We start from the raw sequence: 25,601 nt of genomic DNA on the forward strand, positions 1-25,601 counted from the left end.
CACTAAATAATGGGGACATTCATTTCCCCTTGTCAAAAGTTCATGAATAACAGAAGTAAAACCAGCGAATCACCAATGTAGTAATGAGTGTAAGTTTATTGTACATGCAACCAAAAAGACAGTTTGCAAACCGGGAGAACTCAGACCAAGACAGGGAGTGAGGCTCAGGGGTGCCTTGCTGTAAAGCAGCTTACGTCATAAGCAAGTGGTTTATTATTCACAGTGACTGGTTATAGTACTAGCATTTTCTTAAATCATAGAGAACTTGTCCATGGTTACCTCCCATCAACACTGGGAGACAGTTCACGTTTTGCTTTTGAGGTTCGGAGACATAAGCAAGAAATGATCCAGGTCAAGTTAACCTTGCAAAATAAGATAAATTAAACTTCGTTTGTATGACTAGCCAGATTTTTGTCTTCTCAGGAAATTTTCAAGGCTGGTCTCCGGTTGCTTTTTGATTTGAACACCCTCTTTTGTTTGACTTCTCAAACCCAAATCATAATTTAAAAAAGTGATTGATTTTGATTAATTTCTCTTTCTCCCCAAAAGATTTAGAATTGCTTTAGGTAACTTTTTATGAGCCAGTCCAGGACATTTGTACAACAATATAATTAATAGCACTTTTAATGAAAATGATGGTATATTAATTGGTAATTTTTGGATGAGTGTTCTTCCTAATTACTTATTAACCTTTAAATCAGATATACACAAGGGGGTAGAGCAAGATTCACATTTTTGAGTATCTGAAAGCTTTTTCAAGGTGGTTTTTTTATAAAAGGAATCCAGAAGAACTGTTTTTTCCCCCAGAGGAAACTCAAAATTATATCAGGAACTAAATGTGGTGTGATGCTTAACACATTAATATGCTATAGAAGTTTTCGGTATACCTATTCTTGGCACTCTAGTGAATCATCAGTAATAGAAGTATGGTTTAATAAGATAGTAAAGATGATGCCATCAATTTTCTTTATCATTTAAATTTGCAGGTAGTTTCAAACGGTGCTGAAAAGAGAAAAAAGACTATTTTTAGTTGAGATGTTCTATTTGAGTATTTCACTGTATATATTAGAAAATGAAGAAGCCTAGACCCACAGAAGATCTCTAGATCTTTGGCCTCAAATATCAAGTCTGACTCCATGTGACTAAAAAAGCCTTGATAGATAAAGCATGACATGAACCTGACTTATTGCCGTTTAATCAGTAGGTCCATTTAAATGGCGGAACATAGACTGAAGAAACAAGTGGACTTCAGAAGGCAAGAGTCCAACTTTACCTCCTCTAATGGGAGAGGTTATCCCACCCTGGAGGTCTTCTCTGTGGCCCTGCCTTTTTCCAAATTTCTCTTAGGCTTTTCTGCCTAACATCCTGTTGAATAAGACTCACTATTTGAAGGTCTATGTTGCTTTTCACTCTTTGTGGAGATTCATTTTGTACCTGGGTTTTACCTCTAAGCCTTTGACTTATTAACTTTTCTACTTTGTCTGTCTCTGCCTAATTCATTCATCAAACAAATTTACTGAAGCTTGATATATCTCAGGTACTGTCTTTGGCATGGAGAATATAGCAGTGAAGATGTCATCCTGATTTCAGGTTAGTGATAGTTTGATGGGTGAGGGTGGGATGAAGTCAGAAATGAGTATCAGGCAACTGTCACATGGTATGATAAGTACTAGGAAGAGTATCTGTGTGCCCAGGAGCATGGAAAGTTCCAGGGTATATGCTCTGGAAGTATCCTGGGAGCTAGCCAATTCAGACTGGGGGTTGAAGGAGATCAGGGAAACTTCTCATCAGGCTTGACTAGGAAAAAGAGGTGGTGGTAGTGGGTAAGAGGGTGGAACACACCATCTCTGAGTCTTTCTTCTCTGATTCTGTGAGGCCACCTGTATTCTTAGTCATCCCATCTCTGCCCTTTTGCCTGGTTCCATTAGTATCCACCTTCCATGTCTTCCTATTGGATGGTTATTTGAGTAAAGAGCAGACCCTGTGAGGACCATTCCTTGCACCATTATGGAACAATAAAGAAATAAAATCTTAAAAAAAAAAAAAAAAAGAATAAGCTCTGTTTAAAGGCCCTGCTGCAGGTCAAAGAAGGAGTCTGACTATTCATTCTCCTACAGGGATTCCCAGAGGTCCGTATGGAGTTGCAGGTGAAGTTATGACTGTGGCTCTACTCACCATTCCAAAGAAGAAATAACTGCCTAAAACAAGAATTAAGACAAAATGTTAACTTGTAAAAAAGAACAGCAATAAATACATACACAACATTCAAGAATTTTTAAAAAATGGATAAACAAAATGTTCCTTGAAAGGAGAAGAGACAGGGATGCCTGGGTGGCTCAGCAGTTGAGCATCTGTCTGCCTTTGGCTCAGGCTGTGATCCCGGGGTCCTGGGATGGAGTCCCACATTGGGCTCCCCACAGGGAGCCTGCTTCTCCCTCTGTCTAGGTCTCTGCTTCTCTGTGTGTGTGTCCCATGAATAAATAAATAAAATCTTAAAAAAAAAAGAAAGGAAAAGAGACAAATGAGAGAAAAATCATTATCATCATCATCATCATCATGGCTGCCATTTCTTGAGCATATCTACACATTGTCAACTGTACCAGCCATTGTCTGGGTGTTACATGTAATTTTAAAAACGGTCCTGGAAGGCAGGATTCTTTTTTTTTTTTTCTTTTAAGATTTTTTTTTTATTTATTTTTATTTTTTTTATTAATGAGAGCCACAGAGAGAGAGAGAGGCAGAGACATAGGCAGAGGGAAAAGCAGACTCCATGCAGGGACCCTGATGTGGGACTCAGTCCCAGGACTCCAGGATCACATCCTGGGCCAAAGGCTGGTGCTAAACTGCTGAGCCACCTAGGGATCCCCATGGAAGGCAGGATTCTTAAAACAAGTCCTGGAAGGGTCTTTGGCACAAAGTATGAGCTCGGTAACTATTTCCTGAACCAATGAAGACATCAGTGCTTCTATTTGCTTGGTGTCTGCCTCTCCTTCTCTCCCACCCCGAGAACATAAATTCCTTGAGGGCAAGAACCTCATTTTGCTGGCACCTGGGTGGCTCAGTGGTTGAGTGTCCACCTTTGGCTCAGGTTGTGATCCTGAGGTCCTGGGATCGAGTTCCGCATCAGGCTCCCTGCAGGGAGCCTGCTTCTCCCTCTGCCTGTGTCTCTGCCTCTCTATCTCTGTTTCTCATGAATAAATAAATAAAATCTTTTTTAAAAACCCTCATCTTGCTTTCTTCCATATGCCAAGCACCTAGAATGGAGGCTGGCACATGGCAGGTGCTCAATAAATATGCCACCTCTAAAAGACAAGAAAACTGGGACTTAGCACAATTCAGTATTTTATGCAAAATCACACATAAACTGGAACCATTTAGGACTTGACCTCACATCAACCCATGTTCTTCTTTCGTTTACGTCACACCAGTCAAGTTGCTTCTGTACAATCATTCTCTAATTATCTCAGGCCTGCTTGAATTTCAGAGATACTTTTCCATCTGTCATTCACCAATATGGTTTTATTTCAAGGACTTAGCACAATAGCATATATTGGTAAATATTTAGGTCATACCTGTTAATAATTTCAATTATCAACTTTCCTAAAAAATAATTTTGGGGGGAACAGAAATGGAAAAGCTTTATTCCTACTGCTGGTGCTGGGAAAACCATAGAGGAATACACAGGCCAGAAGGGGTTGTCTGGGGGCACCTGGGTGGCTCAGTTGATCAAATGTCTGCCTTTGGCTCAGGTCATGATCCCAGGGTCCTGGGATGGAGCCCCTCATTGGGCTCAGGGGGTCTGCTTTTCCCTCTCCCTCTGTCTCTCTCTCTCTCTCTCTTTCTCTCTCAAGTAAATAAATAAAAATATTTACAATAAAAAATAAAATAAAAAAGAAGGGGTTGCACTTGCGGTGGGCTTCAACTCCTGGGACAACACAACTTAGTCTCCTCAACAGAATTTATTTATATTATTAACATGTAAAGACAAACTCACTGATGCATTATGACTCATCCTCATAATGAAGGTCATTATGGTAACCAGGCATGTGTGGGCAGACTGTAATCTCAAGTACAAGAGTGTAGTGAAGTGCCTAACTTGTCACAAACCTGGTTGGTTTGGGAGAAAGGCAGCAATCTGTTGTGATCATCAGAATAGTCCAAGTGACTCAGTTTCATGAAGTGTGATCATCAAGGCATTGGGTAGTTTATCACATGAAATTGCAGCTCTAGATTTTTCTGGTTCTTTCTCTAATATTCTTTTCTCTCTATTTTTCCCCAATAGCTGGACAAAATTAAAGATTCCTAATATCAACAGTGTTATAGAGAATGATACACTCTCATATACTATGGAAATATAAATTGGCTTATACTTGTTGGAGGACAATTTGGAAATACAAATTATATTCTTAAATGTTGATAATATTCAAGTCTACATTCCATTTCTAGATATTTATACTAAAGAAATACCTAATTATGTGAATAAAAAAAGCATGTACTAGAGTGTTCATGTCAGTAGTATTAATAACAGTGCAAAGTAAAAACAATCAAAAACTAATTAGGAAGGTCATCCAGGGAGGGTTAAATAAACTATGCACCACTGCTACTATGAAATGCATGTGACACATAAAAAAGTAATGTGGAACTGCTCTTTCTGTCTGTCATCTATATAAAATACACACACATCTGCCTTGGAAAAATCTCCAAAATATATTGTTCAGTAGGAAAAAAAAAAGGCTAGTTGCTATATTTTATACATTAGTATCTGTATTTAAAATGTATTCCAAAAGATATATTTCTATAGGTACAATATATGCCTATACAATATTTAGGGATATACTGTATGCATTATATATGTATTGAATATCATATTATATGTTATAGCACGTGTTATATAATAGATAATATTTACATGTGATACACGTTACATAATTGTATATATTACATAATGTATAATATTTTATATATTTTATATGTGCTACAATTGGGTTGCAACAGCTAAGCATAAGCAGACACCCGAAAATCATATGGCTTTTAACCACATGACACAGACCAATGAACAAAAGGTTTATGTCACTTTCATACAGGATGTGGTAGGAGCGCCACAGTCAATCAGGTTTGGGGCTCCTCCCATATCATGGCTCTGTAATTCTTTAAACCTTAGAGTCTTCAAGTCTGCATAGTCAAAGCTGGCTCACTGCTATATCCAAGTTCCAACCAGCCTTAAAATAAAGGAGAAAATATGGAAGAAGTCCACTTACTATCTCAAGGTTCACAAATTGGAGATAGCACACATTCTTTCCACTCCCAATCTTTTGGTGAAAACTTAGTCAAACTTCTACCCCTAACAGCAAAGGGGCAGGGGTGGTTGGCAATGCAGGCCCTTGCTAGATGACCACATATCCAACCACAGATTATTAAGGTGGAAGTGAAAGGGGATAATTTTGGTGGACAGCTAGCTGTCTCCTCCACTATATAGAGAATATAACACAAATAGAAAACAGGGGGAACATGAAGTTTTGCTCTCCAGTGAGGATGGGGAGTGAGGATGGGGCAGCATATCAAAGGAAATCTTTGCTTTATCAGTATTCTTGGAATTGTTTAACAAAAGTAGGAGAGATTATGACTGCTGACAGCTGGCAGGGAGGTCAGTTGCCTCATCTCTCCAACTCTGAGTGGGTGATAGCTCAATGCAGCCCACTTGACCTCTCTACTGACCTCTCATAACTCATGCAATATTGCCTTTCTCTTCATCTTACTCTTCGTTTCTGATATCTTTACTCCACTATCCATCCACGGTAGCCACCACCGAAATGCTCAACACCTACTGGATTGTAATTTTATTAAAAAGAAAGGTTGCCCCTGGCCTTTGTCTGTGCCCTGAGATTTGCCCGTTCATTCTGTACCTCGCACAAATATATTGAGCGTTAATGACAATGCTAACTACAGTAGGAGATTGAAGTAATGAGAGACAATTTGGGTTGACGCTAACTTTCCCTTTCAGAAGGTCTATCTCACTGGCCAAACAATACACCAGTGTCTAAATAGATGAGTTACAGTGGCAGTGGATATGCCCAAGTTAGTGGAACACCCATTAAAGTAAGGAGGACTTCATAATGGTGAATGGGGACTGGAGAAGGAAGTTTAAGTAAAGACCTCTCAGTGAGATGAGACTGGAATAGGGTCCCCAGGCATATAGGGTGGCTGTCAAGACATAAAACTATTGATGTATTTGTTGTTCACCTACTATACACTATATACTGTGCCAGGCAATTTTGCATTCATCATTCCACTTATCCTCACAACAGATCATTAAGGTAGGTAGCCTAATTTTATAGATAAGGAAACCAAGGCAAAGAGATCTTATATAGTAATTCAGGGTCTCAGAGATAGTAAGTGGAATAGCTGCAATTTGTGTCCAGACCTATCTATTTTCTGGATAGATCTAGATTTGTCTGGTTTCTAATTACCTCACCATGTCTGAGAAATCTTTCAGGCAGGAAAAGCAGGGGCGATGTAATGGGATGGATCTGAGTCTGGTCTGCTGAGATACTGGAGGAGAGCTGGTTCAGTAGTAGGATGTCATTCTATATGCTCTGAGGCTGAGGTCATCCTGGTGCCTGAGCGCTGAGGTACAAGAAGATTGAGTTACTTGTAGGAAATGCTGTATCATGCTTCGCTTGGCACTGAGTTATCCCCCAGCCCTGGGACAAAGAAGCTCTATGAGTCAGTCTACCTCCACTGGCCCAACTTAACAATTTAACCAGTTGAGGAAAGGGGTTTAGTTTGCAGAAATCCCCCCTCTCCCTAGCCTATAAGCAAATGGTGATGAGAGCCCTGCATTGTTCCAGATTACTTATGGTCACTAGAGGCAAGGGCAGGCAAGGTCTTCATGTCCCTGACCTACATGGGCTCGAGAGTAAACTCTGCTACTTCTGTCACATTTCTTCTGGTTGGACCCTTCCTCAGTTCATCATGAGGTGACAGTATTGCAGTATTTTCTCAGAGACTGTGCCCTTTGAAATGGCTCTGGATTTCTGCAGCAATTGTTTGGCACATCCTCAGCCTTGGAGATTGCTTAGCTGTCTCTCACTGGTGCTGTGGATGTCTACATTTGCCTCTCCCTCAGGAAGCCCCTCTCATCTGGAAGCCTCAGCAAAAGTTCTCTTCCTACACTAGGTCCCCTTCTTTCATTCTCTGACCCATGCCACAGACAAGTCCCAAATGCTATTATTTGAAGAGCTTTCCTCTAGAAGGGCCTCATTATTCCAATCAGTCAAATGGGAGAAGCAAATCCCAATCAATTAGAAAGATAACGGCAGGAGGATCCTGCATTATGGAGAACCTGAATGCTAAATGATGTAATTCATAATTTCTCCTAAAGCTATTTTGGCTGGGGGTGAGTTCTGGTGGGGAAAGCCCCAGAGTTCCTTAAGCAGAATGAAAGGATAAAATTGAAGTTTATAACCTGTAGTCTGGTAACAGCATGTAGGATTAATTGCAAGTGAAAAAGAGAATATTGTCTCTTCTCACCACAATTCTAGAATATTAATATATGCCCGGCACTATGCCAGGGTTCTAAAAAGCATTGTTTCACTTAATCCTTACCATCAACCCTGTGAGCTTGTGCCCATTTTGTGGGTGCAGCAACTGAACCTTATAGAGAATTTCATGTTTCCACTGGCTGATAGGTAGCAGAGCCCAGTCTGCTGCCAAGGATTTCAATCCAAATACAGCGGGCACAGATATGTCAGTAGAGTGAAGATGGAGAAACTCCCAGGAGGCTGGTATGGAGTCCATACTTTATGAGGCTCCAAAGTCTGATGGCTCCAGGAATAGTACTGAAAGGAAGGGAGAGGGCATTCACAGGAAAGGCTTGCAGATTGACAGCAAAAAGGAAATCAAAGACAAGAGAGAGAGAGGACACGTAGTGAGCACCCAGGCATATGTCAGTGGTCATATCACCAATCTCCACAATAAATTTTTTAAAAACTATTTATTTATTTGAGAGACAGAGAGAATGATCTGGGGAGAGAATCTCAAGCAGATTCCGAGCTGAGTGTGGAGCCTGCCTCGGGGCTGGATCTCACAACCCTGGAATCATGACCTGAGCCGAAACCAAGAGTCAGACACTTAACCGACTGAGCCACCCTGGCGCCCCTCTCCATAATAACTTGTGGAAAAGATCATATTTTACCCATTTTGTGGTTGAGGAGATGGGTTTAGAGATTTGAGGTGCTTCTACAGCTCCTGAGTAACAATGCGGGGAGTCAAACCGTGCCTCGAGTGCTTCCCAATCTGGTGTCTTCATAATGGTGAATGGGGACTGGAGAAGGAAGTTTAAGTAAAGACCTCTCAGTGTCTCATTGCACTGCGTCAAACATGGCTTTGAGCATGAGTCCGAGGCATGGGGAAGAATCACAGTGCCATTCCTAGAAGTGGGGAAATCATCAGGGAGAAAAACATGTGAGTAGGCATGGGCACGAGAAGTTTTCCGGGGGAGAGGTGGCAGGTGTATGTTTAGGTAGAAGTTTCTTAAACATCTGGGGACTGGAGCTGTAATGCTGGTTTGAAGTCAAGAGGCTAATGCCAGCCCCTCAGGGAAAAACAAGTAGTCAGAAGAGGAGGGCACTGGGGGCCCGGGCAGTAGGGTTGCCCACACGTAGCAGGCGGGAGAAACGGCAGGTGACAGCACAAGAGATGGAGAAGTGCCGGCCCCAGAGGGGAAAATAAGAGGGTGCCCGTGATCAGAGACTGTGCACATGGAGGACATGTAGGGGAGGTTCTGAATCCAAGCGTGTCTCCTCCGCCAGGTGGCTGTCAATTCATTCCAGTCTGCCCAGCCTGCCACCGTGATATTTTGAATCATGTCAAATTCATAAAGAATATATTACATTCTGCTAAATGCTGTAACCACAAAGGACAATGAAGTATTTACTCTCTTGGGCACCCACTGTTTTGGGTGGTAAGTGCCCTGTTTTCACAGCAACTCCCTCTAGCTGTTTATTGTTTTCCGATAAAGTATTTGCTGAACATTTGCCTTACATAAACAAATAGAAAAATAATAATAGTGTATATTCCCTCTGAACATTATAGGAAAGTGTAGGCTTCCATTTAATGAGGTTTGGAAACAACATAGCAATTTTGATGTCCTGTCAAGCTTGTTAAATTGTGATTCTACCAGGATTTTATGTTGAGCCAGAACCAGCACATCCCAGGGTATAAATTAGGCATAATTGGATATGCACCGATTCTTTCGGGTCACTGGGATAAATTTAATGCTATAATTGAATAAATGATACTGTTGTGGCCTGAAAAGCTCTCTCCCAAAACTTCTAGCTCACTCTCTGGCAGTAACTGGGGAAGTTGAGTCTACTCTATGATTTTGTAAGTGTTTTTACAAATCTAACCCCACATCTGAAAAATGGCTCCAACCTAGACCTATTAGTTTATATTTTCAATGGAGAGGGCAAGAATTTGCATTTTTTTAAACGTTCTCTGATTAATTCTGTTGGAAAGTCATATTTAGAAAACACAGTTCTATGCTATTCAGAGAAGAAAGCTGTGTCACGTATTATATCTACCTAAACCTTGTAGGGATTGGCCTAATTGGGCTAAGTAGAGAGGTGTTTATTTAATCGCTTATACGAACTATAAGTTAAAGACTTATACTAAAATTTTTGTGTACTTTTTTGCCTAGGTCAAACATATAAAAATGGATTTGTTTACTTTTAATTTTAATTTAATGATATTTACTATTGTCCTCTGGTATGTCATCCAAATTCTTTAATGCACCCGACCTGGACCAGCAGTGTAATGATCTGATAAATGAAGGATTTTATGGTATATCAAATATAAGAACTCTGAAGATCTGGCTTTATTTTTTTTAAGAGTTTTATTTGTTTATTCATTCATGGGAGACACAGGGAGAGAGAGAGAGGCAGAGATACAGGCAGAGGGAGAAGCAGGCTCCATGCAGGGAACCCGACGTGGGACTCGATCCCAGGTCTCCAGGATGAGGCCCTGGGCTGAAGGTGGCGCTAAACCGCTGAGCCACACTGAGCCACACGGGCTGCCCAAGATCTGGCTTTAGATTCCAGATCTATACCATTGATAGGCTAGCTGACCGTAAGGAGGTGATTTGCAAAGAGATGATAACACTGCTAATATCTAGGCTGCTTGTTAGCTCATAGAATTTTCATAAGCATCAAATGATGTGACAAAAATGACAGTGCTTTGAAAACTATTAAATGCTTACAAAGAAGTGCATTGCCACGTAGAATTAAAATAATAGGTTCTATGTTGTTACCTCCAGGACAGTGTCCAAGGGAAGGAAAAGTGAAAGGGAGGGATTCTAACTCTGCTCAATGTAAAGAAACTCTGTTTGACTTTTCTGCCTTCTACCTGATTTATATATTGGTTTTCTGCTAAGGCTTCTTTAGAAATCTGCTGCTGAAAAAAAAAAAAAAAAAAGAGGAAGAAAGAAAGAAAGAAAAAAAACAATTGAAAATCTTCTGTGTTCTATTGGGCTTTTTGCCCATATTCATCTTCTTTTAACTACCAGCCCACCCTTAAGCAAGTAACTGCTCATTATCACCTTTACAGAAATTCTAAAAAGGTAAAATTCCAGTGAGTTTCCTTCCTTGACTTCTTATCAGGAATTCTGGTTAAATTCTTGGGTGGAATTTAAAACTAATGGTTAAAGTGTGTTTTTAGGTGAATGACTATTATTCTCTAATTTTCTTTCTATCCCTATGCATAATTAAGAAATTACTATAATAAGAGAATTCCTTTGTAGCTAATTACAATCTATTACATTACTTGGAAATAAGAGTGAAATCTTAGACTTACATATGTTATCAGGCAAAATGAGCAAATAGGAAAACCGATCAGTCCCCAGTGCTCATTTAATACTGGGTTGATATGGCTTTAGCTTAACTGTTTAAAAGCCTAAATCATTACTTCAGAATTTGAAATCATAGATCTGCAGGCTATCTATAGTTTTTGTCAGATTCTCATAGCAGGTTTCTCAGGAAGAGTTCAAGACATTTGACAGTAAGTTCCTCAATCAGTCATTGACATTTCTAAGAGGAACAAGGCAGAGGAAGAGGTGGAGAAGGCACAAGAAAGGAATGGAAGGAATGCATTCACTCCCACGTGCCTGGGTGCAGGCCTGCGCATGTGTGTGCCCTCCTGCATGTATGCGTGCGCACACACTGCTTAAGGGAAAACACACAGAACAGAATTCCAGTGAGGCTCTTTCTGCCTCCAGCATGGGGGCTTGCTGGCTGAGCAACTTCCACCACTAGTCTGCACATAGTCCATTTGTCTCTTTACACAGAGGAAGGGGGAATAATAGAGACCATTTCTATAACCACTTCTCAACCTTTGTCTGCTGCATTGCAACCTGATTGTTGTTCCCAGTGCTCCACCAAAATTCACCTTGAACAGATGACCAGTAGCTATTTAAATACCATATTCAGTGATCACTTTTGTGACTTTTAATTTTAGTTGACCTCTCAGCAGTATTTGACAATGTTGGGCACTTTCACTTTCTCACCGGATATCACTTTGTCCGAGCCATACCTTTTATTTCCTCTCCTTTCCTCCAAGATCTGTATTTGTAAAGCCTTTAATCACCATCTGAGGCCACACTGGTGATGGCCTCCTCTTGCCACCACTGTAACTTAAATGATACATATTGCAGGATATTGCAGTGATTTGTGCACATTATTGGTAGTCTGGCCTTGGGCTACCAGTGTGAATGCCTGGAACATAAATGGGAAGTTCACCCTTTGGTGATCCTCATTTAACTTTTGCTCCCTCTGAGCAAGGAACAAAGTAGCAAATGCTTTTAGAAAAGCCTGAAGGGATTCCCAACACCAAGTAAGGGAGGGAGAAAAATAGGTGTCCTACTTATTAGCTCATTTTCCATGTGGAAAAAATATGCATGGTAAGTAGAAAGCCTTTGGCCATTGGTCTCCTGGGGCTCAGTAGAGACTGATACTGGTTGCCAAGCAACAAGAACAAGGCTCAAGGACTTTCTCTTCTAGCTGAGAAGCATATTTGGATGGGTTCTCAAACAAGATCTCTGGAATTTATAGGGAGGCTCAACCTTGGTTAGGTCACTCAATGTTCATGAGTCCACCAGCATGCCTTAGCCCTTTTGAATCTTGATTCTTGTCAATGTAGCAACTTACTCAGTATCGTTTTGTGCACGTGCCTGTTATCTCCCCAGTTAAACTGAAAATTCTTTTGAGGATAGAAAGGATGCCTAAATCTACGGATCCTATCTCCCAGCGTTCAACATATAGCATATCTTTGATAAAACCATATTAATTGATTGTTGGATTATTTGAGCTACTGTTCTAGTTCGTTGTCAAAGATCTTCCTTTTATTTTTCTTAGTGGACCTAAATTTATTGACAGTTGTGGAGCAGACTTTTACCTTTCAACTTTTAACATCCATTGATTTTTCCATTGTGTGTGCCAAAGCCTTAAATTGATTCCAGTTGTTTAAAAGAGATGTATATTTTTCTTCTACACACTTTAAGGGAAAAAAAAAAAACTAAATGTGTTTTCCCTAGACTAAACCAAAATCAGATATTTTTTCCAGAAATGTATGAATAAACAACAAAGTGGTTACTTTAGAAGCTGATATGCCATTATTTTGGATTTCAGAGAGGTCAGGTAATTCCATATTTCATGTGATTCCAGGTGAAAGAAAAAAATATTTAGTCAGCAACAGGAAAAGGAAGAGTAAACCCAAAAGCTCTCTTGTTCAGATTTGTGATATAAAAACTGAACAATTTAATGTAGAAGCAATATGGCAAATTATATTAGTCAGGGAATATGTTGCTTTTAAGATAAAAGAATATTCATGACTTTTTTGCTGTTTAAAGACAAAATAGTTCTCCTTTCATGATCATAGAATCATAAAATCTTGAATCTGGGAAAGACTTTAGTGAATTAAATTATTTTTCACCAATGCCAAGGTGGTGACTCCTTTAGGGAAAGGATTGTATTTTTTGCTTCTTCCTCAAATGGCCACAGTGCTGAGTCAAGAGATGTGCACTCAATTCCCTTAAATAACAGTCAATGATGTGGATCATTGCTACAGATTCACAGCCATAGGGGGTAAAACGAAGATCTCAACTTCACTTTCTCTTTGGTAACAGCCCATTTTGACCCATAGAGCTATTACAATAATAGGGATTTTGTCTTTGGAATTTTCCCTGTGTCACCCATCAAAATGTCATACAAAGAGCTACGCTGGTGCTTTTGTTGCCTGACAAGCATTGGCCAGCTGCCATAATGCCTGCAGGCCTCAGTTGATAGAGAACTGCGCATTGACCTGCCCATTCAAAAATTGTTGTGAGGGCCTTACCTTTATATCACCACAGTACAGTCACTTACAATGATTCCAGATCAATACTCCTCACAGAGTTCTCTAGGAAGTCCTACCAGATGTCACTTAAGGGTAATTAACACATCTCTCTCAATTATGCATGCTGGTAGAAGAATTTCAAACATTTGGCTGGATAACTAATTCATCCCCTCCATTAGAGAAAGGTCATTCCTCTGGCCATCTGGATATTTACTTTTCTTTAGAAATGAACTTCATGGAATTTTCTGTCAGGAGGAGAAAATGATGAGGACAAAGGGAATTTCTTAGTAAAAATATCTGTCTCCCACTCACCATGCCCACAAACCAACAATCTCAAGTGATACCTCCAATCCTTATTTATTCCACTATTAACGTGTATCACACTTCATGGATGTACTGTTAGGACAAGAGTTGCCTCCCATGACCCTTATGTGTTCTTATTGATCTCTAGAGCAGACTATCTCATTTACCTCTTATGTGTTCATAAAAGGCACCTGCCACAATATTGGGGAAGTTAGCAAAGAAAAGGTGCTAGGAGGGCTGAGATGGTGGGTAAGTCCTGACTCTGGAAGAAACACAGAGTGGTCATCATCTAGTGATCGAATCCTTATCTGTCAGCCAGGTACACAATACAAAGCCCTGTGGGAGGAGAAGACATGCCTGAGTGGGACTAGGAAGGTGTAGTGGAGGAGAGGGTGCCTGAGTTGGGGGTTGACCTCAGGAAGAGGGCATTCTCCACAAAAGGAGCCTCACACGTGTGGGCATGGAGGCAGAATGTTTGCAATTTGAGAGAACTATAGGTAGACTGCAGTGTAGAGGAATACAGGGTGTGTAGGGAGATAAAATAATAATGATATGTTGAAACAGGGTTATGGGAGAGCCTGAACACCAAAGTGAGGAATTTGGACTTAAGTCGGTAAGACAGGACACTGAAAGATTTTGAGCAGGGGGATGAAAACTTAGAAAAATGACCTTCGTGACTGTTAGATGTTGAAATGCATCCCCCCCACCACCACCACCAAATTATTTTAATGAAGTCCAAACCCTCAGTATCTCATAATATGGTCTTATTTGGAAATAGGTCCTTACAGAGTGATAGAAGTTAAAGCAAGCTCATTAGGGTGGGCCCTGGTCCAGTGTGATGAATGTTCTTGTTAAAAGAGGAAATTTGGGGACGCTTGGGTGGCACAGTAGGTTAAACATTCAACTCCTGATCTCAGCCCAGGTTTTGATCTCATGGTCATGAGTTCAAGTTCTGCATTGGGCTCCATGCTGGGAGTGAAGCCCAGTTTAAAAAAAGGGGGGGGGTGAGGATTTGGACACAGAGATATGAATAGAGAGAAGACAATGCAAAGAGACACAGAAAGAAGATGCCAAGAGAGGCCTGGAACATACCCTTCCCCGGAGCCTTCAGAGGGAGGGTGGTCCTGCCAACACCTTGATCTTGGACTTCTAGCCTCCAGGACCAAAACACAACACATATCTGTTGCTCAAGTTGCTCAGGCTCTGGTGCTGTGTTATGGCAGTCCCAGCAGACTCACGCAGCATCAGTATGTGAGAGATGGGCTACAGAACTCGTGCTCTACTAGCGTGCTCTAGGAATGCAAGAAGGTGACCTCTTGGGATGGGGGTAATGGGAAATCAGATGAGGAGACAGAGCAATGACAGAGAGAGGTGCTTCCTATTGGGATCCTAGCAGAAATGTCAAGGTGTCTGGTACAGCTCCTGGGGCAATTTTTTTTTTTTAAGATTGTATTTATTTGAGAATGAGAGAAAGAGAGCACAAGCAGGGTGAGAGGCAGAAGGGGAGGGAAAAGCAGACTCCCTGCTGAGCAGGGAGCTGAATGCAGGGCTGGATCATGACCTGAGCTGAAGGCAGATGTTTGACTGAGCCATCCAGGCAGCCTCTCCTGGTGCTTTGTTGAGGGTTTGGATTGGGCATGAAAAGGCCGGGGTCCTAGCTGGTCTTAGCTCTGATTCTGACTAGTGATCCAGGCAAGTCTTGTCCTGGGACTTGCCTGGTGTGCCCATCGTAGACAGAGAGGACTGCACCACATCATGGCAGATTCCACATCTGAGAACATTTCGATTTTACAATGCTAATTACATGAAGTTTTGTGTTAGATACAATAAATACACATTTGTATGTGTGCTTACGTGAGTGTGAATGAGCTTTATAATCCAACCTGTTTCTAAAAGGAATTTGAGGGAACTTTGAGAATTCAATATCGTTTTTAAAAGGGACAACAAAATAGAAAATCAATCTGAAGGAAATGAGAAACATATTACAGTCACCTGCGGTGAACTCCCTGCAGTATTGGATTTGAACTTTAACTCTGAGTTTCCTGGCAGTGAAGGCAAAAAGAAAAACATGTGCTCATTGTCTGATAAAAATCAGTGTAATATGATTAGTTCTTGAGAAAAACATTCAGATAGGCTGAGTGCTCAGATAAGATTACATTTAAGAATACACTGATTCAAGATACATTAAACGCCACACAAAAATCCATACTTTTTAATCCAATGATTCCACTTACACTGAGGAAATAAAAGTGGCAGGGGGAGGAGCCGTGTGGGAGAAAACGCTTGTCACGAAACTATTTATGAACGTGTAAAACTGCAAAGAACCAGAGTGGGAGAAATAGTTAATTGTGATGCATCCATACAGGGAGTTTAGTGTACGCATCATAAACAAGACTCCCCAGCTGTTGAGAGGAACAAGTTGATGATAGCCTCCATGAGAATAATCAAGAGATACAATTATTTCTTCACCAAGATTATAACAACATAAAGATATGGAAAACATCAAAGGGAGTCCTCAAAATAGTAATAACTCTGAAGGGTGATCACCCCCCCCATATATACCAAATTTTTAATAATGTTTACAATTAAATTTAAGAGAACAAGCCAACTTGCATATTTAAATTTTACTCGTCAGCTCTGCTTTATGGGATCTCATTTTTTTAGCTAGAAGAAAAAGAAAAGATTTCAGAAATGCGAAAACAGCAAACTGAAACTGTATTATTTGGGAAAAAGCTGTTAATTCCTTGAAACAGCTTTTGGTTTTCAGAAACGATTTTTATAAACATGCGTGGATGTTGATGGTCATGCAGAAGCCCTCCTTGTTTGCTTCTGAGGTCCTTGCAGCAGGTGGCATGAAGCACACGATAAAGTACTAGTAAGGGGCTAGGGATGGCTTAGGTCCACGGTGGCCTCCCAGACCTCCCCATCTTGATTAAATCTCTTCCTTTGACCCAGCCACCAGTATTCCTCCTCCAACTTTGACCTGCTCCATTGCTCACTGCTGATAGGAATTCTCTGCGCCACTTTCCATCTTGTTATTTCTTTAAAGAAAGGAAAAGAGCGTGGACCCCTGGTATTCATTTGAATGAAACCAACTAATTACGACCAAGAACTAGCTCTTAACATTGAGTTGAAACATTGAAAATGTTTTCATTTTCAAATTCCCATGGCATGTGAGAACAGTCTAGAAATGAGCCAGCCCCTGGCTCACTTGAGAAAATTGGCTAGAAGAAAAGTATAGGTGCATGTGTCATAAACTGGTCTGGCCACTGGCAAAGCACTCCCAAACACACAAAAAAACCAATGTAATAAAAAACACATTAACAGGATGGGGTGGGGGAGACTACATTATTTCAACTGATGTAGAAAAAGCACTTGATAAAATCCAGCACCCTCTCATGATAAAAAGAGGGAAGTTCCTCTTCTGCTAGTAGCATGTCTTCCTCCTCACTTTACAATTCTAGGTATTTCTCCTAATTTCACTTATTTTTTTTTATGATGTTGACTATTTTCTTTTACCTGAGCAAAGGGATTAAGAAATTACTTCACGCTGGAGATGTCTGTATGTCTCAGTTGGTTAAGCATCTGCCTTCCACGCAGGTCATGATCCCAGGGTCCTGGGATTGAGCCCCACATCAGGCTCCCTGCCCAGCGGGGAGTCTGCTCTTCCCTCGGCCCCTCCCCTGCTTGTGCTCATGTGCACACAGGCTCTTTCTCTCAAATAAATAAAATATTTTAAAAAATTATTTCACACTGAAGTTTCAATAATTTCAAGGTTATTTTCATAGTAAAAGGCCTAGGCCAAAAAAAGTAGGAACTATCCCCCCAAAATGAGTCTCTCACGGTGAGGTTCAGAGCCAGGAGAGTGGGATGCTTTTCTTTCCATGGTCCTACTCCTAGTCTACTCCAGCATCAGCTATTGAGTTTAGAATTGAAATGTCAATAGCCTGCAACTTACATTCATTTATTATTTATCACTTAACTGCTTACAGGTTTTTGAAGAATGAAAATTCCTTTTGGAACATTGAACATTTTTCTCGGAGCCTCTATGCTACCAATTATGTTTCTATTATCTGTATGTTGAGAACACACCTTATTTATAAAGGTTACTGTGAATTCAGTTAACTGTCATGTGTTTGAATCTGCATTTTATTCCTGATGGCAGCATTTTATAACCTGGGAGGCTGTTAATACATGTATTTGCAAGACACTATTTACTCACTGCCAAGCAGTGTTTTGTGGCACAGGTCTCCATGTTCCCCTGACAAAAACTCCCCTCCACCAGAGTAGCAATGCTCTACCAAGGGAAACAGATCATTTCAGAGCAAAGTGAGTTCCAGAAAACCCTTACAAGGAATTGCACGTGGGACACCTGGGTGGCTCAGTGGTTGAGTGCCTGCCTTTGGCTCAGGTTGTGATCCCGGGGTCCTGGGATCGAGTCCTGCATTGGGCTCACCACAGGGAGCCTGCTTCTCCTTCTGCCTGTGTCTCTGCCTCTCTCTCTGTGTCTCTCATGGATAAATAAATAAAATTTTTAAAAACGCTTTAAAAAAATAAAAAGTAAAAAAAAAACAAACAAAGGAATTGCACGCATGTATGTTAAATAGAAGCAAATGCCCTGTCTCAGGGCCACAAGCTTAAAGATGGAGACTCCCGGTGCTGTGTCCTGAGTTCTAAAGCTGTAAAGTCTCAGCACCCTGACATTTGTCAGGCTACAGGTAGGTCCAGTGTATTCACTTTAAATCCTGAAAATTGAAACTGAGCCGTCAATATGATTATCCTGAGGCAAATTTTCAGTGATTTTCTCTGTTTTCCTCTTCTCCACACACCCAGCTGTACACCTGTCCTCCCTCCATACACCGTCGGGCCCCTTCACAGGGGGAGAAACCCATGCTCTGAATAGTCAATATTCCCTTTGTGGGCTACTCATCAAATTAAAAAAAAAAAAAAAGATCTTATTAAACAGAAGGGTAAAACTGGAGGCAACGAGATTTGAGGATGATTTTTTTGTTGTTGTAAGCTGTAAATCAGGTTGGCACAGTTTGACCAGGACTTTTCTGAGTGGTCAGAAAGACCTTTTCTCCTCTTGCTGTTTATTTTTTGAATACTTTATTTATTTATTCATGAGAGATGCACAGAGGGAGAGGCAGAGACACAGGCAGAGGAAGAAGCAGGCTCCTTGTGTGGAGCCTGATGCTGGACTCGATCCCAGGACCCTGGGATCGAGACCTGAGCCAAAGGCAGATGCTCAACCACTGAGCCACCAGGTATCCCCTCCTCTTGCTGTTCTTCTAGAGGAGCATCTACAGCCTGTTGCTTGAACAGCCTTTGCTGGATAGCCTTATCCCCCCTACCCCCATCCCCACCCCCCCGGGTGTGGATGGCCTGATCCATCCCCAGCTGTTTGGATTTTGAGGTTGAGGTGGAGGCTGAGGAGAGCCAGCTGTCTCCTTTCAAGGAGGAGAACGGGACAGGTCTAGGGGCTGGCGTGCTGGGGATATGGTGGCCCCCATTCCTGGGCCTCTAGTATTTAAGCCCATCATGCTGCCCCAGCCTCAAGCCTGCTGCTTGATCACAAGAGCAGTGCTAAATGGGGATATGTATGAGATCAGCAATATTTAGTGATTGGGAGTCTGACATAATGCACTTTCTCATAATTTATTAAAGTTGCTAATACATTTGAAAAATCTGCGAAGAACATGGAAACCTCTGGGTAATATCGTCCAGTGCATTAACCCTCCATTGATTTTGCATCTCAATCAGAGTGAAAGCCAAAGTCCTTCTGACGACCCATAAGGTTCTGCACCCTCGGGTCACCTCCCTCCCCTCAACTCTCCAGTCTCAGCTACTCTTCTTGCCCTTGCTCTGCTCCAGGCACGCTGTCCTGGTTGCTATTCTAGAAGACTCTAGGTACACTCCTGCCTCAGGATCTTTGCAGTTCCTGCAATCTCTTACCAGACTTGTTCCTCTGCCTGGAAAGTTCTCCTTGAGACCTTTGTCAAACAACCCAACAAAAACTGCAAAATTATCCACCCACTCATTTCTGCCCCTTGCATATATATTTTTTTTTCCCTAGCATTTATCACCACTATACTCACTCTGCATTTTACTCACTGACTTTGTTTAGTGTCTGTCCTGCCCCATTCAAATGGAAGCTCCTTGAGGATAGGGACTCTTGCCTGTTTTGCTCATTACTCTTTCTCTGGTGCTGAGAGCAGTGCCTGCCACAGAGGAAGTATTAAATACATATGCATTGAGTGAATGACTGACATGATAGTGAATTCTGTCTGGGGACTTGATGATTAGAAGCATCTGCCATGACATCTCTCTTCCACTGAGAAAATCAGCAGGTTAGACACTGAAGTCAACAACCCTAGGGTTGGGGGCTTCCCAGTGAGGGGGAGGAGGCCAGATGACATGGTGCAAGGAGCTTTGCCCTTGGCTCTCAAGAGGCTTGTTGGAATCCTAACTCTACCACCTATAAGCTTTGTGACCCTGACAAGCTGTTCAATGTAGGTGAGTTGCTTCTCTCTCTTCACTCAATATGTGAAAGAAAGCTCACAATACAGAACTCCAGAGTTGTTGTGAGGGTCAGGGTAAAACATCTGGCGTATAGCAAGCCTCTGTGAAAATGAAAGCTCTTTCATATATGTTAATCGTTTGTACTAATTTGTAGCTGTTTGCATTATTGGTAAAAGTAGAAATTCACATGCCTGTTGGCATTTTAATTTTAGGGAACACATTGAGTCTATTTTAAAACTCCTTGCAATAGTATTTTTGTCCTTATAGAGAAAAAAAGAAGCCTACTACCTACACTTCTATTAGATTCCAGTGTGGATTGGTATTATTTAAGGATCTTTAAATGGGAAGAAGTGGCCTCTGAAGCAGTAGAAATCATCTTCTGTCTGTTCCTACCGCCCTCCCTACCACAAGATCTCATCCCACAAGGTTTACAAGGGTCTAGCCTGACAAAATCTGTGTCTTCCGAATATTCGTTTGTTAAGCAAACACTGATGGTGTACATGTCTCTACCAGGCACTGTGCTCTCCATTACTGACTTTTCTGAGGCACGTGGGAGAGCTTCCCCTCAGGAGCAGCTTGCAAGAAAGCCCTGAGACTGAATCCTAATGATAAGAACAGGTGTTGAGTATAAGGCACTATCTGAGAAGTGCAGGGAAGGTGAAGACACTTTCTCAAGGGGGTCTGAGGAGTGGTTGGAGAATAGTTCACATGGAAGAAGGTCAGTTCAACTGGGCCTTGGAAGGGACGTGGAATTTGGATCATTTGAAATAGGGAAAAAGAGGAATGGAAACAACTTGAACATAATCATAGAGAAGGCAGGAAGTCATTGGGCCTTGGGTTTCCCAGCTTTGACTGGAGTTGGGTCAAAGCTGCATGGTTCTAGTGGAGGTGAGCCTGGAAAGGAAGCTCTCTGCCTGACAACATGGTTGTCACAACTTGCTCACAGAGAAGGACATGTGGACATGATTTAGGAAGGAATGGAGTTTCTGCAGGGTCCTGAGAGGGAAGAGTAATGCACCCAGGGCTATATATAACTGAGGAGGTTTATTCAAGGCCATCAATACCTTTCACATGCCCAGACCTACCAAAACGTACATCACCAGATCACACCTTTCTCCTGAAATTGAGATTCCAGTGTACAGTTGCTTGCTAGAAACCCCTACTTTGCTAGGCTATGGGCATCTCAAACTTAATGTGTCCAAAACACAACTCCTGCCATTTCCCCAAACCTGCTTGAACAATGCCTTCTGCATCTCAGTTGATATCAGTTCTATCCTTCCAGTGGCTCAGACCCAGACCCTTACTGTCCTCTTGCTGATCTATTTTACGATCCATATCCAGTGCATTGGAAAATCCTGTTGGGTCTTCCTTCCACATATACCAGGACCTACCATTTCTTGCCTCCACTGTCACCAGCCTGGTCTAAGCATCATAGTTCCTCCCCAGGATGACTGCTGAGCAGAGCTGGTCTCCTTGGGACTACTCTGGCCCACCTGTCTATTCCCAAAAATGTCAGGTCATGTCACTCTGCTGTTTAAAATCTCCATTCCTTCAAAGTAAGCAAAGGCTTTCCAATGGCCTAGAAGGCTCTCCATGACCAAACCTCTGTTACTTCTCCAACCTCCTTTCTAGCTCTTCCATGGCTCAAGGTACCAGGTGCATGGGCTCCTGGTACACCTCCTGGTTCACTGGTCTTAGACATGCCAAATATGCCTCCTCCTTAGGGCTTGTGTACCATTTGTCCTCTCCATCTAGAACATGCTTCTCCCAGACAAAGGCCATACCCAGCTCTCCACTCCCTTTGAATTTTCACTCCAAAATTATCTTCTCAGTAAGGCTGGCCCTGCCTACTCAATTTTAAAGGGAGGCCCACCCCGCTACAGCATTCTCATCCCACTTACCTCACCTTTCTCTCCCTCAGAAAGAAAGGCACATTCTACTCTATAACTTACTTATTTGTAATACTCATTTGTTCTTGCCTGTCTGTCCTAACTAGAAGCTAAGTTCCATGAAGACAGGGGTATTTGTGAGTTTGGGATGAAGGCCAGAGTGCTGCTGGAGGGGAGGTGGATGAGGGTCTGTTGTCAGTGTCAGGCCACATCCAAGGGCTTGCATTGGCCTGAAAGTAGCATGGGAATGAAAAGCTAGCAGTGATGCAGGAGACCTAATGGCCATATATCCAGGGCCAGATAACCCCATTAAGGGCTTTGTGGTGGATGAGGCACCAATCACAAGGGTAAAGTGGTCCTGTAAAATTCAGTGTTCCAGAGCTATGGACTGCCATCGATCACAGAATCAACCAGGTGAAACTGAATAGATAAAAATGAACAAAATACTGGTCCTGTAAAAACAGCTTAAAACCTCCCAGTGGTCCCCACGAAGTGTCAGACTCTGCATCCTGGACAGGTAGAAGTTTCATGCTAGAGTCATCCAAAGGAGGTGGAGAGCTCCCCTCCTTATGCTTCCTGGGGAAACTGCCCTCTGCTGGGGTTTTAGGCTTTTTCAATAAGCAAAGCAGAAAAAAAAAAAAAAAATAAGCAAAGCAGAGATACATGTCTAAAACATGCATGCATAATTCTTTTTTTTTTAAAGATTTTATTTATTTATTCATGAGAGATACAGAGAGAGAGAGAGAGAAAGAGAGAGAGAGGCAGAGACACAGGCAGAGGGAGAAGCAGGCTCCATGCAGGGAGCCCGACGTGGGTCTCAATCCCGGGTCTCCAGGATCTCGCCCTGGGCTGAAGGCAGCGCTAAACCGCTGAGCCACCCGGGCTGTCCTGCATGCATAATTCTTAAGCTATAGTTTGATATATGTATAATCTAATTATCTCCCTGAAATCCAAGGGCCTCACCTCCTGATTTCAAAAGCTTGCAATCTCCTCATCAGAGGGTAGCCTCTGGGACTGTTAGTGGTCATCCTGCTGCTCTCATACACGGAGATGTGCTGAGAGTGGCCTAATTTGGTTGTCCCCTTCAATTATTAGTTTGATGTATTATAATTCAACCGTATTTATAAAATGTACTCTATCACTTTAATTGGATTTGTGAGAACATAATGATTTATGAAACGTTACGTAGATCCTTTTGGCTAATACTAGACTTAACTACTACTTATTACTATGGTTTCTTCCCTTTCTCTATTCATGTGTATATGCATTGCAAATCTACATATCTAGAGTTACTCAAAGATAGGAACAATTTATTTTTCATCTTTGTATTCACTTGGGCCTAGCATCATACCATGCATATAGTAGAAATCAATAATTTATATTCTTTTTTTTTAAAGGTTTTATTTATTTATGTTTGAGAGAGAGAGAGAGAGAGAGAGAGAAAGCATGAGTGGGGAGAGAGGCAGACGGGGAGGGAAAAGCGACTCCCTGCTGATCCCCAATGTGGGCCTTGATCCCAGGACCCTAGAATCATGACTTGACCCAAAGGATCCCCAATAATTAATATTCTTAGAGCATGGCAGTTTGGGAGTTGGGCTAAGTATGTTCAAATCTTACTAAGCTGTGTGACCTTGTGCAAATGACTTAACCTTTCTGAGCCTTGGTTTCCACATTTGCAAAAGGCGGATATAAATAAGACCTACTGCAGAGGCTTATTATGAATACCAAAAGGTTCATTCATTAAAGCACTTGCCATGCTGGGCATATCATAAGCATTCAATAAACATATATTTTTTATGATTATATGAACAAGTGAAAGAAGCACAGTGATGAAGAGCACTGGCTCAGGAGTCACACTGCCTGGGATGAACTCTGGGTTCTCTTACTACTTGTTTGACCTAGGACAAGATCATCAGTCTCCCCAGGTGTCAGTTCTCCCAACTAGCTATCACAAGGAGTTATTACTGGTACCTCCCTGTCTCATAGGTCTGTCTGTGACAATGCATGAGACACTTAGCACAGTGCCTGGCTAATATAATAAGTAGTCAATAATAATAAACCTACATTTGATAAATGTTACCAAGTATTATTAAATAAGTAATTATCTTTTTTAAAAAGCACAAAGTTCTCTAAATAATGGGTGGATTCAGTTTATACATAAATTTGACCAGCAGTTTCTGGACTCTCAGAAGCTTAAGTACCCAACCAATAGCATGGGGAACATTTGGGGTTCCCTGATAGAAAATACATCTTCCATAAATAGGTTTTGGGGAGGTCCTAAGAGGGAAAGGAAGAAATGTCATATTTCAGTGTTTGGCTAAATCTGACCAGAAGGGACCCCAGACTCTGAACATAGTTCTGCCCACTAGACCAAGGAGATGCTGTCCCTGAGCCCAAGAGTTCTGTCTCAAAGACTCTACCCTCCTAGGTACACTTTGGAGAAACATTCAGCAGCAAGAAGTCTGAGAAAACTTAGCAGGGCATCTGTCCCCTGAGGGTGGGTGACAGTGAGGGCAAACCCAGAAAGATGATCCTTAGTGGGTGTGTGGATGAGGAACAGTTGTTCCTAGTAGGCCACAGACCCCAGCCTGGGGGCAGAGTTTTCCGGATGCAGAGGCCAAGCAGAGCTCCAATCAGGGAAGGATCCTGAATGAAGACAAGTTCTTAGACCTTGAAATTGGAGGTGAAGAGAGAAGCCTCATGATACCCTAGAATATAAGAACTGGGACATCCAGTGGATGAATAAGGTCAAGAAGAAGGCAGAAAGTTGTAGCTTGGATCAGGATCACCATGTAGCCATCAATACTGGGGATACTGAGTCACTAGCAGCCAGGGGAAAGACCTGATCTCAGTACAGGATTTTTCTTAGGAGCCCAGGAAAGAATGAACAGGTAAGGGGCGGGCAGCCCAGGTGGCTCAGCAGTTTAGTGCCGCCTCCAGTCCAGGGCCTGATCCTGGAGACCCGGGATCAAGTCCCATGTCGGGCTCCCTGCATGGAGCCTGCTTCTCCCTCTGCCTGTGCCTCTGCCTCTCTTTCTCCTTCTCTCTGTGTGTCCCTCATGAATAAATAAATTAAAATTTTATTTAAAATAAACAGGTAAGGGGCACAGGAGGGTGGAATAACAGCAAACCTGAGCTGAACATAGCAGGCCCCTTCTCTGTACCCTCTTCTCTACCATTTTTCCTCAGCGCATCAAAGTGCCTCGCTTCATGGCTTCATGAGGGAGACCACAGAAATGCATATCGACCTTTGTCAAAGCAACTTCAAAACGTTGGCCAAATTTACACATTTTCTTTGACTTCCCTCCTGCTTCACTGAATGATTCTCCCTTCCCCCATCCCATGCAATTTTAATATCAAGGACAATTTTTATCAAGTCTTTCTCTGTAATCAGGATATAAAAATTATCCCAACATTTCTCTTTGAAAATGGATCTTCAGAGACTCAGTAGGCCTTTATGCATTACTAATGAGTTCTTTAGTGAAACATTTTGTCTTTTACTAA

General features: G+C 41.8%; 1 protein-coding gene and 1 long non-coding RNA gene across 13 annotated transcripts in view; one reads left to right on the forward strand and one right to left on the reverse strand.

The window, feature by feature from the left end:
* Nucleotides 1-25,601, forward strand: part of MBNL2 (muscleblind like splicing regulator 2) — a 161,861-nt gene that overhangs the window by 67,295 nt on the left and 68,965 nt on the right. The window lies entirely within an intron of this gene.
* On the reverse strand, nucleotides 489-7,859 carry LOC112655872 (uncharacterized). Of its 2 annotated transcripts, none has more exons than XR_003133929.3 (5): nucleotides 7,606-7,859; nucleotides 6,473-6,624; nucleotides 4,108-4,282; nucleotides 2,176-2,198; nucleotides 489-1,002 (listed from the first exon to the last, which is right to left on the reverse strand). It is a non-coding gene; the product is annotated as an uncharacterized LOC112655872 (long non-coding RNA). The 2 variants fall into 2 exon arrangements; XR_003133926.3 differs by lacking the exon at nucleotides 7,606-7,859 and adding an exon at nucleotides 7,466-7,538.

This window comes from Canis lupus, chromosome 22, assembly GCF_003254725.2.
Source record: "Canis lupus dingo isolate Sandy chromosome 22, ASM325472v2, whole genome shotgun sequence".
NCBI lineage: Eukaryota > Metazoa > Chordata > Mammalia > Carnivora > Canidae > Canis > Canis lupus.